Source organism: Salvelinus sp. IW2-2015, linkage group LG7 (genome assembly GCF_002910315.2).
Source record: "Salvelinus sp. IW2-2015 linkage group LG7, ASM291031v2, whole genome shotgun sequence".
Lineage (NCBI taxonomy): Eukaryota > Metazoa > Chordata > Actinopteri > Salmoniformes > Salmonidae > Salvelinus > Salvelinus sp. IW2-2015.
The window spans coordinates 8,483,585-8,498,021 of NC_036847.1; positions in this window are offsets into that span (position 1 = coordinate 8,483,585).

A 14,437-nucleotide genomic window follows, 5' to 3' on the forward strand; every position below is an offset into this window, starting at 1 on the left:
ACATTTGCCCATTGTTCTTTTCAAAATTCTTCAAGCTCTGTAACATTGGTTTTTGATCATTCCTAGACAACCATTTTCAGGTCTTGCCATAGATTTTAAAGTAGATTTAAGTCAAAACTGTATGTCCCTTAGGAACATTCACTGTCTTGGTAAGCAACTCCATTGTAGATTTGGCCTTCTGTTTTATGTTATTGTCCTGATAAAAGGTGAATTCATCTCCCAGTGTCTGGTGAAAGCAGACTTAACCAAGTTTCCCTCAAAGATTTTGCCTGTTCTGTTCCATTTATTTTTTATCCTGAAAAACTCCCCAGTCCATAACGATTACAAGTATACCATTAACATTATGCAACCACCACTATACTTGAAAATAAGGAGAGTGGTACTCAGTAATCAGCTGTATTGGATTTTTACCAAACATACATAACACTTTGTATTCAGGACAAAAAGTGTATTGCTTTGCAAAATTGTTTGCACTATTACTTTAATGCCTTGTTGCAAAACAGGATGCATGTTTTGGAATATTTTTTATTCTGTACAGGCGTCCTTTTCACTCTGTCAATTAGGTTAGTATTGTGGAGTAACTACAATGTTGTTGATCCATCCTCAGTGTTCTCCTATCACAGCCATTAAACTCTTAACTGTTTTAAAGTCACAATTGGCCTCATGGTGAAATCCCTGAGCGGTTTTCTTCCTCTCTGGCAACTGAGTTAGGAAGGACAACTGTATCTTTGTAGTGACTGGGTGTTTTGATACACCATCCATCCATGCTATTTTGTTAGTTTTTTTGCATTGTTTGTAACTTATTTTTGTACATAATGTTGCTGCTACATTTACATTTACATTTAAGTCATTTAGCAGACGCTCTTATCCAGAGCGACTTACAAATTGGGCTACCATCTCTTATGGGCTACCATCTCTTATGGTAGCCCATAAAAAAAAGAGCTTCTGGATATCAGAACAGCGATTACTCACCTTGAATTGGATGAAGAATTTTCCTTTAATGACTCGGACGAGAGGGATTTACTCCAGACACCCGAACAGGCCCTCATCCCCGTCATTCGCAGGAGAAAAAGACAGAGATTTCTCGAAAGGAGATTGGGGTGCCTTGTGAGGATCAGGCGACGAGTGGCTAATCTGCCTTTGCTATCTGTACTATTGGCCAATGTACAATCACTGGATAATAAATTGGACGAACTTAAAGCACATATATCTACCAACAGGACATTAAAAACTGTAATATCTTATGTTTCAGCGAGTCGTGGCTGAACGACTACATGAATAACATACAGCTGGCATGTTATACACTGTATCGGCAGGATAGAACCGCAGCCTCTGGTAAGACGGGGTGGCGATCTATGTATATTTGTAAACAACAGCTGGTGCACGATATCTAAGGAAGTCTCAAGGTTTTGCTCACCTGAGGTAGAGTATCTCATGATAAGCTGTAGACCACACTATCTAACTAGAGAGATTTTGTCTGTATTTTTCATAGCTGTCTACATACCACCACAGACCGATGCTGGCACTAAGACTGCACTCAATGAGCTGTATGCCGCCATAAGCAAACAGGAAAACGCTAATCCAGAGGTGGCGCTCCTAGTGGCCAGGGACTGTAATGCAGGGAAACTTAAATCCGTTTTACGTAATTTCTATCAGCATGTTAAATGTGCAACCAGAGGGGAAAAAAACTCTAGACCACCTTTACTCCACACACAGAGATGTGTACAAAGCTCTCCCTCGCCCCCCATTTGGCAAATCTGACCATAATTCTATCCTGATTCCTGCTGACAAGCAAAAATTAAAGCAGGAAGCACCAGTGACTCGGTCAATAAAAAAGTGGTCAGATGAAGCAAATGCTAAGCTACAGGACTGTTTTACAGTTGCTAGCACAGACTGGAATATGTTCCAGGATGGCATTGAGGAGTACACCACAAGAGAAAGAAGATGATTGTGGACTACAGGAAAAGGAGAACAAAGCACGCCCCCATTCTCATCGACGGGGCTGTAGTGGAGCAGGTTGAGAGCTTCAAGTTCCTTGGCATCCATATCACCAACGAACTAACATGGTCCAAGCACACCAAGACAGTCGTGAAGAGGGCACGACAAAACCTATTCCCCCTCAGGAGACTGAAAAGATTCGGCATGGGTCTTCAAATCCTCAAAAGGTTCTACAGCTGAGAGCATCGAGAGCATCCTGACGGGTTGCATCACTGCCTGGTATGGCAACTGCTCGGCCTCCGACCGTAAGGCACTACAGAGGGTAGTGCGTACGGCCCAGTACATCACCAGGGCCAAGCTTCCTGCCATCCAGGACCTCTATACCAGGCATTGTCAGAGGAAGGCCCTAAAATTGTCAAAGACTCCAGCCACCCTAGTCATAGACTGTTCTCTCTGCTACCGCACGGCAGGCGGTACCGGAGCGCCATGTCTAGGTCCAAGATGCTTCGAAACAGCTTCTACCCCCAAGCCATAAGTCTCCTGAATATCTAATCAAATAGCTACCCCAGACTATTTGCATTGCCTCCTCTGCCCGTTTTTTTACGCTGCTGCTACTCTCTGTTGTCTATGCATAGTCACTTTAATAACTACCTACATGTACATATTACCTCAATTACCTCGACTAACCGGTGCCCCAGCACATTGACAGGTACATTGACATTGACATATATAGCCCTGCTATTGTTATTTTACTGCTGCTCTTTAATTATTTGTTACTTTTATTTCTTTTTTTTTGTATTTTTCTTAAAATGTAATTGTTGGTTAAAGGCTTGTAAGTAAGCATTTTACTGTAAGGTCTACACCTGTTGTATTCGGCGCATGTGACAAATACAATTTGATTTGAACTAATAACTGTGTGTAGGGTACAGAGAAAAGGTAGTCATTCAAAAATCATGTTAAGCACTATTAATGCACACAGAGTGAGTTCATGCAACTTATTATGTGACTGGTTAAGCAAATATTTACTCCTGAACTTATTTAGGCTTGCCATTAATAAAGGGGTTGAATACTTATTGACTCAAGACATTTCAGCTTTTCATTTTTTATTAATTTGTAAAAATTCAAAAAAATATAATTCCACTTTGAGATTATGGGGTATTGTGTGGAGGCCAGTCACAACAATGTTTTATTTAATCAATTTTAAATTCAGGTTGTAACACAACAAAATGTGAAAAAAGTCAAGGGGTGTGAATACTTTCTAAAGGCACTGTAAATATGTGCCCGTTGAAGTGCCACCCTGTGGTCAATCTAAATGTGCTTGCATACAGTTCGTATTGTAACAAAACTTAATACACATGTTCAAAACGCTGTCAAGAACACTGTCAAGACTCAATATGTTGAGATTGACAGCGTTTTGAACATGTGTATTAAGTTGTGTTACAATTCGAATAACTCTGTCTGATTTAGTCAGGTCCCAAATTATTGGCACCCTTGATAAAACTGAGGGAAAAAGACTGTATAAAATAAATAATACAACTACTGATTTTCAATAGCCATCTCAGTATCCTGAATTGAAAAGGGCAGTCCATAAATGCAGACGAAGAATATCAAAGATATGTAAAGATTATGTATGGAGGAATGGTCTAAGACCATACCTACATAATGTGTTCTCCAATCTCATAAAACAGTGCGCACATTTGCTATATAATGCAGTTTTTGTGATATAACCATCAGTAGAGTTGAAAATGCGATGGAAACCCATTTAACTTGTATTTTGCATTCGGTACATGGGAATTTAACGTCAAAAGTAATTTTTACGCTTATAACGTCATCACGCACAGTCTTTTATCTGCAAAAAGTTTGTTTGATGGACACATCTCTGGTGGGAAAATGTGCATATTGTTTTAAGCAGATTTTGAATATTTACGTGAAATATTACAGCGGCCTTTTCTACTCCCTACTGCACATAACCAGTTAGCCAATCAGATTGGCTTATATGCAAACCACAATGACTGACTCCAGCAGGAAAGTCCACTGTGGCATTCACGTGCTATCAGAGTTATCGGAAGATCCTTGTTCCCACTGGGAAATTTCACTTGAGTGACCCTCCAAATTGGAATTACAGGGAACCTCGAATAACATTTTGTTGCCGGGTTGTGACGTTTCACCACTGACCTGACAACAAATCCAGTTTTGACAATTACAATATGTATAATGTAGCGACCAGTAGTTTCTTGTCAATGCTAGCATGCTAGCTAACATCATTATTATCAATGTTAGCTAGCTTAGCGATTCAACGTACTTTGGTCATTATCAATCTACTGCATACCCCTTAAAGATGCACTATGCGGAAATCGCTCCGCCATTTCCTGGTTGCTAAAATTGTGACCGACTGACTGATCTATAAATAATATTGAGTAGTTATTTATGATGCAAGGTGATTTGCATATTACTCAGTCTCGCCTCGGCTTTAAAGTCGCCTGCAATGTCGAACGCACCCAATCATGTCGGACTTCCCAGTTTACCATTTCCCACATGAAGCCAGCATTAGAACAAGTCGACCCCTCTCAGAAGGAATACTGTGTATTTAGCGGTTCTTAGAAATGCGTTTATATTTTTCAGTGTAGTTTAGAAGAGACCCCACCTTTGTGAATGGGGAGGACATGCGCCACCTTTTAGATCTTAGGGATAGCACCAGAAGAAATAGTTAAATAAAAAAATGTGGGTGAAAGGGTCTACAATGACGGGGTCAGAAATCTGCAGTATAAAGGCACTTAGTACGTCATTGACATAAAATGGTTCAAATGGAGAGAAAAAAAATTAGTGCCTGGACGTGCATCATTCTCTACTATGTTTAGAGGTGAATAAAGGACTCCCTCTAGTAGAACTTGAGGTATTTTTGGAAACTATTCTTTCAAATAGGTGGCCAGCTGAGACAAAATTATTATTAGAAGAACCACATTATGGGACCAGAGGCTGTCATAACCTGCTGGGGCAGTTAATGAGGGGGTGGAGTTTTGTTTAAAAGATCTTATCACTTTCTAGAATTTAGCTGGAATTTCAGCACTCTCATATACACAATTCAAGAAGTACTGTATGTTGACTTTGCTTTTCTAACCAGAGTAAGACATCTATTTCTCAAATGTCTGAAGGTCTGTCAGTCAGAGCTAGAATCAGTCAATCTAGCCTTAGCCCAAGCTAAGTTTTTTTCATGAACTCTTTCAGACAATTCATGCGTGAACCATGGGTTAGATCTGTCCTTTACCCTTAATCTTATATATGGGGCATTCTTATCTGCAACCGAGTTAAACAAAGAACAAAAAAATGTAAGGGCCTGATCTGAATCAGAGATAAAGGACACACCCTCCCAATCATACAACGTCAGGTCATACATGAAATATTGCTAATTGAAAGTATTTAAAAAAAATCTTTGTAATAATGGGCGGACGCAATATAGGTAGGCTAGTATCTCTATTGCAGACAATTTTACATTGGTCACTGATCTTGTTAGCAAAGATTCCATTGGCTGTATACTTGTTAGGGGCGTTTGTCAGAATAATATCCAAAATAGTAGATTTTTCAGCATGTTTTAAGTTGGGGCGGGTTGGTTTAATTATCAGTTGAGTCAAATTTAGCTCAGTACAAATATATTTCAGTCTATCTGATGCTGGCATCAACATTCAGATTCAGCATTGTTAGACAGCAAGTCAGACAATTTGCTTAGAGCGATTGAGAGGGCCGAGGATGGGCGATAAACTCCCACTAATTTTAGTTGGGAATCATTACCAAGGCCCACATTTAGGACAAGACATTCACATTTCTTGGGTACAGAGGTGGTAATACACACAGCAACATTCAAGTTGTTCTTTATGAATATGTTAACACCCCCACCTCTGTCAGATCTATAAACATTTTATCCATTCAGAGACACATCAGAGTCTCAGTAATTATCAAAACGTCCACATTGGTTTGAGAAGCCAGAATTACAATAATAACCATTTTTTAAATCAAACTTGCTATGATCAGTGGAGATTTTAGCATGTAAATCTTGGTGGGGCAAAAAAAAAATGTGGGGGGGTGCATGCCAGCAAAGCCACTACACAACACAACACAATGTGTTTGATGCCATTTAATTTTCTCCGTTCTAGCTATTATTATAAGCCGTCCTCCCCTCAGGAGCCTCCACTGTGTGGACACCAAGGGATTTGAAGCTCGCGACCCACTTCACAATAGCCTTTTCGATGTGGATGGGGCCGTGCTCTCACCTCTTTCTCTTATAGTCCACGATCAGCTCCTTGGTCTTACTGATGTTGAGGAAGAGGTTGTTGTCCTGGCACCACACTGCTACGTCTCTGACCTCCCTGTAGGCTGTCTCATTGCCGTCGGTGATCAGTCCTACCACCGTCGTGTCGTCAGCAAACTTGATGATGGTGTTGGAGTCAAGCCTGGCCACGCGGTCGTGGGTGAACAGGGAGTACAGGAAGTGACTAAGCACATACCTCTGAGGGGATTGTGTTGAGGGTCAGCGTGGCGGATGAGCTTGGAGGGGACTATGATGTTGAACGCTGAGCTGTAGTCTATGAACAGCATTCTCACATAGTTATTTCACCTCTTGTGTAGGTGGGCGAGGGCAGTGTGAAGTGCAATTGAGATTGCATCATCTGTGGATCTGTTGTATGCGTGGTATGCGAATTGGATTGGGTCTAGTGTGCCTGGGATGATGTCGTATTTGAAAGGGTATCTTTTATTTGAAGTATTTGAAAGTATTTTCTAATAATTTCCAATAAATACTACTTGAAATGTTCAGACACTTGTTTCCAAATACATTTCAAATACCACTAAAACCAAACAGACCTGGATTCAAATGCATTAAGTATTTAAATATTTGAAAATACACTTGTCTGTGTATTTGAGTATTTTCAATATATAAATACTTTGAATACATTAGTTTACAACCTTGTCTCCTCATCTCCTATTTGACGGCATCTAGCCCCCAAGACTGATCGAAGCATAGATTAGTCTTGAGGTCTCTGCATTGGTCAGCTGGTCTTCACTGATCCCAGCGCTGGATAACAAGTTCTTCAGGTCAGGGTCCAGGTTGTGGGTCTACAATCAGATAATTAGCAGTTAGCAACACATGTTCATGGCTCTAATGTATCCCCGTAAGACATAATGTATTTCTGTAGAATAAATGTGTTCATAACTTTGAGTTGCAATTGAAGTGACCTATGAGTTAATGTTGGTTAACTTTACTTATTGTTTTCAAGAGAAAGCAGGCATTGATGGCTATAGACTAGGGCTGGGTGATATAGCCAATATATCATATACATTTTTGAAGGTATGGCGGTATTTGACAATTTATGATTCAGTTTCTAAATAATACAAGTTCTTAATATGTTTGATGAGTAGTGCATGAGCCTAGAATGGCAGCAAATTAATTCTAAGCAATTTTAATAGGCTCTCTCCATTCTGATGGTTTTATTCTCAACTAAACTAGGACAAAACTGACAGTGAAGTTGTCCAACTTGTTGAACTTTTCATTTATTTATCACTGTATAAAAATACCTTAAGATAGTATTGTAAAAATCCATACCAGTATGTATATCGGTATTTATGATATATTGCCCAGCCCTACTATAGATAACCTCTCAACTATGATATAATTTATGCTTAGGTGCCCGATTCCAACCCAAGTTAAGCGTGCGTAAATGGAACATAATTTATTTATGGACTTTTCTCTCTACGTGTACTTTAACCTTGAACTTAAGCATGAGAATAGCATGCTACTTACTCGCTATTCGTTTGGGATGTAGATCGAATAAATGAAGGTGTGACAGAGGTGTGTCTACAGATACGACATATTCTGACCTTGACTTAATTACCTAATAACTCCACTACGTTTACGTGCAAACCATGAATAAGGTCTAGCGAACCTACCGGTTCCAAATTGAAAAAGCATCTACATTTGTCACGCCTGCTCCCGCTCCCGCTCCCGCTCCCGCTCCCGCTCCCTGGCCCCCGAAGGCTCCAGGGTCCCCATCATTACGCACACCTGCCTTCCTTCGTCACAAGCATCAGCAATTATTGGACTCACATGTGCCATTACCTCCCCTATATCTGTTTGTCCCCCTGCTCTGTTCCCGGCTTCAGGATTAACGTTCATATGCCCATTTTTTTGTACATTAAAGAACATCAAATTGATCAGAAATACAGTGTAGACATGGTTAATGCTGTAAATGACTATTGTAGCTGGAAACGGCAGATTTTTAATGGAATATCTACATAGGCGTACAGAGGCCCATTATCAGCAACCATCACTCCTGTGTTCCAATGGCACGTTGTGTTAGCTAATCCAAGTTTATCATTTTAAAAGGCTAATTGATCATTAGAAAACCCTTTTGCAATTATGTTAGCACAGCTGAAAACTGTTGTTCTGATTAAAGAAGCAATAAAACTACTGGCCTTCTTTAGACTAGTTTGAGTATCTGGAGCATCAGCATTTGTGGGTTCGATTACAGGCTCAAAATGGCCAGAAACAAATAACTTTCTTCTGAAACTCATCATTCTATAATTGTTCTGAGAAATGAAGGCTATTCCATGCGAGGAATTGCCAAGAAACTGAGATCTCGTACAACGCTGTGTACTACTCCCTTCACAGAACAGCGCAAACTGTCTCTAACCAGAATAGAAAGAGAAGTGGAAGGCCCCGGTGCACAACTGAGCAAGAGGACAAGTACATTAGAGTGTCTAGTTTGAGAAACAGACGCCTCATTAGTCCTCAACTGGCAGCTTCATTAAATAGTACCCGCAAAACACCAGTCTCAACGTCAACAGTGAAGAGGCGACTCCGGGATGCTGGCCTTCTAGGCAGAGTTCCTCTGTCCAGTGTCTGTGTTCTTTTGCCCATCTTCATCTTTTCTTTTTATTGGCAAGTCTGAGATATAGCTTTTTCTTTGCAACTCTGCCTAGAAGGCAAGCATCCCGGAGTCGCCTCTTCGCTGTTGATTAGATGAGAAATAATGTACATTTATTTTATTTTGCAGTCATTTCATTATTACAAGCAAGATCTGCCATTACTTTTGGTTTAGTCCAGTTACTACTGTAAGTGGATTTAAATTGAGAAAATAAAACAGTATTAAGAAGTTGACGTAAGGCTTCAAAACTACAGTTGATCTCGTTGATTGAGCCCTAACAGTATGGCTGTATAGGTTACTGACTTAAATCCACTGGTGGATCCCATATCAGCCTTGGTCGGTTTAACTATCTTATTCTTGCTCTTCTTTTGCTTATTTCACCTCTGAATAGTTATACAGGCAGGGGAGGGAGTGGGCATGGCTGGTCAGCATTAGCGGAATGCTAGGATGTCAGGGTTCTGGATGTCCACAATGAATAGGCTCCCAGTGTAACACAGACAATGTGAGTCGGGAAGCAAGTACAGGGAATGAATCATTTAGTAAATAAACAAACATGGACCAAGAAACACAAGCAGCGTACAGACAGAAACAATAACGCCTGGGGAAGGAATCAAAGGGAGTGACAGATATAGGGAAGGTAATCAGGAAGGTAAGTCCAGGTGAGTCTGATGAGACACTGGTGCGCGTAACGATGGTGACAGCTGTGCGTAATAATGAGCAGCCTGGTGACCTAGAGCGCCGGAGAGGGAGTATACGTGATGCTCCAGCTGCAGGACGCAGACCAAAGGGACGATTCCGGGGACCAGGAGCAGACCGGTCGCCTCTGCTGAGGCACGGGAACCTGACGAGCTGGCTGAGGCGCGGGAACCTGACGAGCCGGCTGAGGCGCAGGAACCTGACAAACCGCCTAAGGCGCGGGAATCTGACGAGCCGGCTGAGGCGCAGGAGCCTGATGAGCCAGCTGAGGCACGGGAGCCTGACGAGCTTATCGAGTCTTGTGAACCTGGCGAGCCAGCTAAGGCATGGAAGCCTGACGAGCTAGCTGAAGCATCCTCGATGGACTCGGCAACAGACGCTTGACCGGCCAACCGAGTCTTGTTAACCTGGGGTGCCGGGCTGAGGCATGGAAGCCTGACGAGCCGGCTAAGGCATCCTCGGTTGCTCTGGCAGCGGCACCTGGACCCGACATCACCTACCAACACTACAACAACAAAAAACACTCCCTAACGCTCCCCTTGGGTGAGGCGCTTTTCTGTGACGGAGTGAGTCGGGAAGCAAGTACTGTACAGGGAGTGAATAATTTCATAAATATATGAACATGGCCCAAACAAGAAACATGAGCAATGTACAGACATGAAACAGAAACAATAACGCCTGGGGAAAGAACCCCAAAAAATAGGAAAATTTTCCTCAAACTTTTTCTAATAATGTGTAAGCTATCAAAGGAGGTGGTCACCACTCCTCCGCTAATTAGTGAACCTCCACCCATAATTGATCTCTGACCTCAGCAGCGATACCAACCCTAATTATGCCATTAGCGAAAAAACAGCCGAAATTGCGAACGCTCTCCAAAATCMACCATCAAAACACAGGCTTTGTGACGGTTCTCCCCACTTTTGCACTGATGTCTCGCCATAAAAATGTGGCATCGGTCCAATACCACAGTGCACAGCTGAAGCACGTGCMAGACATGGCTAACATGAGGGGACAGGTGGAGAGAACTGAGCAACTATTGACTAAAGCAGGAAATGAAAACATTCTGCTCGTCGAGGAACTGCGTTTGAAATCTGAACAATTAAAAGTAATTGCAAATACTTATGACGATGAACGAGCACAAACTCTCCAACAAAATCGTTGTCTCCAGGAACAACTCGATTTAGCCAAAACTAAATACGATGTAGTCCAGTCCAAACTAGATAAATCTGTCAAATTATCTACAAACAGGAGCACACAATTTGATAACATGCAGGCAGTTTTGTCGAACGTTACACAAGGTAACAATGTTCTACTCCAAATTCTGCAGACCAAAGACGATCAGTTGATGAACACAATGACTAAGTTGGATGACAAATCAGCAGAACTCAGAACGCTGACCAAATGAATGATGAGAGAACTCGGGTGATGAAGATGGAAATCTTGATTTCTTAGCAAGTGGAAGAAATCTCATCACTGAATCTCTCAATCAGTACTCAAGACCTCTATCTGCAAACCATGACAGATAAGTTTGAGACCGAAAGGATCAAGTGCGACACTCACGTGTCCAAAATCAGTACAATTTTTTTAAGCGCTCAAGTGGACTCTGCAATGCAGCAGAATACCACCCTTAGGTACCATCTGGAGGAAATCCAGAATGGTCACGCTCTTCAGCGTGACTACCCATCCAAGCAACCGGAGCCCTGTACTCAAAGGAGTGAAGACGATAGGTTTCAGACATTGCCTCCATCAAGTGTCCCTCAGTCTTCTCCTCTTGGCCATTCGGCACTGAGTAATATGGCGCCTCTTGGCCAACAAAGCCAAAGCTTGGCTTCTCCTTTTGGCCTTTCGTCCCCACTTTCCCCAAAGGATGAAGCCAACCCTCTCCGCCCGCTTGACGCGGAATACCTTGACAAACTCGTCAAGAATTTACCCACCTTTGACCCGGTTCCAGGTCAGGCAAACGATACTGAGACGTTCCTAGCTGTGCTAAATGACTACGCTAAACTTGCCACAGCTTTGAAATTAGAATTCAGTGGTTCTGCGACTAGCAAACACGATAGCTCACTGGCTAACATGGTCAAACAAGCTCGTAACAGCACCCACAAGCTTACTATCATAGGCTTCGTTCAGCTTACTTTGGCCTACTCACTGAAACAGGAATGGAAGACCGGTTACCATTTAAACGAATGTTTCTGTCGAACATGTATCCCACCTTCATTACCTACTTGGGCCCTGCAGCCCACGTTGGCCTGCCTATCTTACAACCCAGAGAGATTGCAAGCACAGCCTTTGAGGCATCAAAAGCTCGCAACGCTAAGAGCCTTGACCACTCGGTTTTGAAGTTTGACCAGGAGCACTCACTCCAGTTTGTGGGTGCATTATCAGGTATTGGAGCGTTAAGAGATGACGCACAACCACGAAACCATGATTCCAATAACCTCCGCGGTTGAAATAACTGTAGAGTACGTCACCATCAAAACGACTACCGCTACAATCGACCTGTTCACTACGTTCCTGCACCCAACCCACACAAAGTGTCAGAGCACAAGGGTAACAAAGGGTTGAAGGATGATCAAAACGTAGACCAATGTTCTCCAGAAGCTCCACTACATGAAGAACTAAAGCGAGAAACATTTGAGAAAAGGGTAAAAGATAAGTCACAAGGACTAGACGGGGAATTACCGGACTCCAGGTCCGCAGGAATTAACACCCATAGCAAGGACGTTAAAATTAAAATCTCTCCCGCTCTCACTCGAGACCCTATCCAGGGCCCGCTTGATCAAGAAACAAGCCCACGGGCTTTGTCTATAGACTCTGATACAAAGGTTGCGAAGAAAAAGTTCAAACGCTTCGTTAAAGCCAAGCTCACTCAAAATCTGAAACGTCGATCTGCTTCCATCTTGAACAGAAATGACACATCATGTCGTTGCGAACGACCACTCCACTTTGTGGGGAATATGTCCACTAAACACGAATCGAAACGACCATACCTGGAAACAGTCCTGGAGGACTGCTTAACTTGTCATGCGCTAATTGATTCGGGTGCGACAATATCACTCATCTCTCAAACATTGTTCGATGATCTCAAAAGAGCTTTGAAGCCAACTAAACGTTGGTTAAAAGTGGAACGATGCGACACTACACTTCGAGGGGTCACTCAGACTACCTCGCCTCTCACATTGAGAGTCATGCTGAAACTACACTTCAAGGACGTATCGCTCGTTCACCCTGTGTATGTTACCAGCCTCGAAACTGTACCCCTGCTACTGGGAGCAGACTTGATGGATCGGTTACTCCCATTGATGGATTGGAAAACCAACCAGGTATGGTCACAGGCTACAGTGCCTTCTCCACCGACCACACTGTCTTCCCCTAATGCTAGCTGCAGCGCAGTCAGTCACGAGGGGTATCTGTCGAAAGCACCCCTTGGGAAAAAGACGTTTAGAAACCTCTTGGAGCAGAATCCAATCCAAGGAGATATTACGATATCTCGACACATTCCATCAGCCAATCTGATTGACCATTCTTTTCATGATTTTGAGCCAGCTGTCTCTGTGAATGAGCAACTTCCCTCCTCCTTGCAGTCGTGCAATACAGTAGTTGAGATTAACTTCTCTTGCCCTTCGGACACTTCCGCAAGCACTGCGGCCGTCTCAGCAAGAAAAACATTGACACACCTTCCGCTTTGTGGGGGACTGTCAACCCTTACAATGACACTAATGGCGTCAGTCCAGCAATTGACCCGATGACTCCCACTGGTGAAACACTTTGCGATATCACAGACCGATATCCTCGTCTCCGTTTGCAAGTACTGAAGAGGTTGCCACACGCGGACGCGGTGGTGACTGACAGACCTCGACAGCCACTGAGGGTGTTGAAGCACAAACACCAGGAGATTTGGTTGAAAGGTTACAGCCATTCTCATAATAACGCGGCCACTGACAACTCGAACATAGGGTACGAACCTTTCGTTTGCGCTTCGGATACCAACACCACATGCTGATGGGGGGGTCCCGAGACACAAAGGGGGGGAATAGTAACCCAGACCCATGATGAGCCTTATCGAGGCCGGTGGGGGGGTCGAGACTACGGACAACACCGTACAAGGCCGCCAGAGCATAAATCAAATCTAGTTGTAAACTCCCCTTTAAGAACAGTGAGGAGCAGACAGGCTCCTAGACGGGGATTATCTTAGAACACATCTAAGATAGTACTGAGGTGTACCACACTGGTCGTAAAGGAAGTCCAGTGGACTTGTCCACCTCCAAAACAAATGGCAACAATAATCATTCCTTGCCATGTGTAGTTGTCACTACAAGACAACTAGTAAAATGCTCTAATCATGTATTCCTGTAGGATAACATTTCAGAATAAATTGGTAGGACAACTGGACCCCTTGAGTACCAGTACCAATACCACAGTCAGTCTAGCAACACTCAGTAAGAGGATTAGTAACCTCACAAGTTAAATTGCTATTGATAATAGCAACATAGGAGTCACTCAGAGTGCAACACGGGGAAGGGAATCTCCATGGCACTCTTCCAATGGTTAACACACGCCACTAATAAATAGAACCCTCTGTTCAGGAGAAAAGTTATTAGAAGTCATGAACCATGATCACACCACGTACGACTGGTCTAATACTTAGAGTACTTCCGTCATGAGGTTAGCTCCTCCGTGGATAACATAGCTATGAAGTAGACTTCTTCATACCTACCGCCACTACAATAGTGGAAGAGAGTGACTGGTAATAAAACCACTACAGACTCCCTCGACACCAATTCTGACTGACCTCCAGGCATTGACCTGAAAATGACCTGACTACGTCAGACTCATTCTGAACAAGTTGTAATCTGCCAGGATACTTGGTTTCCTTCCCTTGACATGTG